This window comes from Anguilla anguilla, chromosome 9 (assembly GCF_013347855.1).
Source record: "Anguilla anguilla isolate fAngAng1 chromosome 9, fAngAng1.pri, whole genome shotgun sequence".
NCBI lineage: Eukaryota > Metazoa > Chordata > Actinopteri > Anguilliformes > Anguillidae > Anguilla > Anguilla anguilla.
This window is the reverse complement of record NC_049209.1, coordinates 14,048,351-14,050,538: the sequence shown is the minus strand read 5'-3', so window position 1 is coordinate 14,050,538 and position 2,188 is coordinate 14,048,351. Positions and strand designations below refer to the sequence as shown.

The window sequence follows — 2,188 nt, the reverse complement described above, 5'->3', positions numbered from 1 at the left end:
ATATCATGTTAAATCAAATGAACATTAAGTATCAAATAAAAAAGTAATCAAATAATTTGACCGATTTTAGGACAGCCTCTACTTTTTTCCAGGATGTTTCACTCTTGAGGTTTGTGTTCAATTCTGTGAGTTTAAATGTGACACTTGAAGCATTTATTTTCAACTCATTAAAGTGAAGCAAAAAAAGATCTGATATAAAAAAAAGTGTTTTTACGTGGAGACTTTAACTTTTAATGAGCCTTCATTGGCAAGTTTTAAAGTGAACATGACAGGGAAAAACGTGATTAGATTTATTTCATTGTTAGCTCCACTCTTTTTGCAGGAAGACTGTACAGTATTTCAATTTTCCTTTCCTGTACATTCAAGTTTCTTTTACTTCTAATTCAAAATGGCTTATATCCTGTATACATCCACAGCACTGAAACGGTAACCTCTGCATACTTGTAAGACACGATTTTCCGAGAACCCACTTTGAACGATAATGCATTTTTATGTGTAATTAGTGTCATTCATTGTACATGTCAAAATACCGCAGGTGTCTCTTTCTGCTGGCGATCCCTTGGAATGCTGATAGAGACACTGGGGGCGACAAAAATGGACTGGGTTCTTGAAGAGCTGAGACGCATCACATTGCCACATGGATGAACAGACGATACTACTGGGGCTTTGTTTGTGGGGGTTGAGAAGACGTGAGTTGAGGCTTTAGAAGACAGAACCTTGAATGTGGGGAAAAGGAGAGACAAATAAGTGATGCAAGCTCAGGTAATGCTTTTAAAAATCGATTTCTGGACTTCCTTTGCACATGTTCATTCGTGTTGTTTTTCAGAAAGAAAACAAGCTCCGAAGAGGCAGGACATGAGAGAAATGCCCAATTTCTAAAAGCATATTAAATCAGGCATGGGGTCACAGCGTAGCATTAATGTAAAGGCGTACAACTCCAAGGTTGTATGTTGGATCCCCAGCTGGGGAACTGCCATTGTACAGTTAAGAAAGGGACACAAAACTGAATTCAGTATATAACCAGCTGTATACATGGGTTGTATGTAAACATTTAGTGCTCTGGATAAGACCATGCTAAATGCCTAAAATTGTAGTGTAATACAATTATTCAATATGGTTATCCTGCAAAAATACTTCCAAAGATAGCTGTGGGAGGTAGCTGGCTGAAAATATTTGATTGGCCCATTTGCAGGCTTGCAAATGCTTACTGTTGCATTAAAATCATTATGTAATTTTGGTGAAATTACTTCTCAATCAACAAAGAAATAAAACCTATGCTAATTAAATAATTTAAATTTTATATTTTCACGTGTTATTAAATCCTTTTTTGAGTGCCTGCAGTCCTATTATAGGACCACATTTAGGTCTATAGGTCTAGAGAGGCCTGGAGACTCAGACCATAAGCTCAAGACCATAATGAAATAATAATAATTATTATTATAATAAGTGCTGTATGTAAATTTTATATAGTAACAATGTTAGCCCCCACCAATTGGAACCTTTAATTTAAGAGGGACCAAATTGAATCTGCTGTGATTTTTGAGACAGAGGTGTATGATTAGTAACATTAGAGGAGAGAGGAGATGTAGAATCACAATATTACATAGCAGCATGGTGCTTTGTTCGTTCAGATGTGGAAGAGTGGAAGATGTGTAACATTCTGCCTGGTGCATTGAGGGGTCCATTTAGCAAAACATGCCCTGGAGCAGTGGTCTCCAACCCTGGTCCTGGAGAGCTACAGGGTCTGCTGGTTTTCATAGTGACTCTGCACTTCATGAATCAATTAGAGCAGTTGATTACACAGTTAACTCAACTCACCTGGTGTCTTGGGTCTCAATTGGGTGCTGATATTAAGGTGAAAACAAAAACCAGCAGACCCTGTAGCTCTCCAGGACCAAGGTTGGAGACCACTGCCCTGGAGAGATCCACATCTTGCCACCACTTGTACCCAATGTCATGGTTTTGGGTGGCTTGAGCATTCTGCTCTATTCCTTTCCACCCCTGCTTCTCTAATTAGAGTTTGTCACCTCGTTTGGGTTAATGGGCTGTAGGCATGCGGAATTCACTCTGCCTACAGACCCTTTCCACGCTGATTGGTTCAGAGCTCGGCAGGCGTGTTGATTGCGTTAGCTGTGGCACCTGTCTAACATCACTTAAGGTGTGGGTTCACAGAAAGCTGGTGCTTCAG

The 2,188-nt window shown here is 39.5% G+C and overlaps 1 long non-coding RNA gene across 2 annotated transcripts; it reads right to left on the bottom strand.

The window, feature by feature from the left end:
- Positions 1-205: 205 nt before the first annotated feature.
- Positions 206-1,971, bottom strand: LOC118235464. Of its 2 annotated transcripts, none has more exons than XR_004766846.1 (2): positions 1,819-1,971; positions 206-716 (listed from the first exon to the last, which is right to left on the bottom strand). It is a non-coding gene; the product is annotated as an uncharacterized LOC118235464 (long non-coding RNA). The 2 variants fall into 2 exon arrangements; XR_004766845.1 differs by lacking the exon at positions 1,819-1,971 and adding an exon at positions 1,604-1,717.
- Between the last annotated feature and the right edge of the window lie 217 nt (positions 1,972-2,188).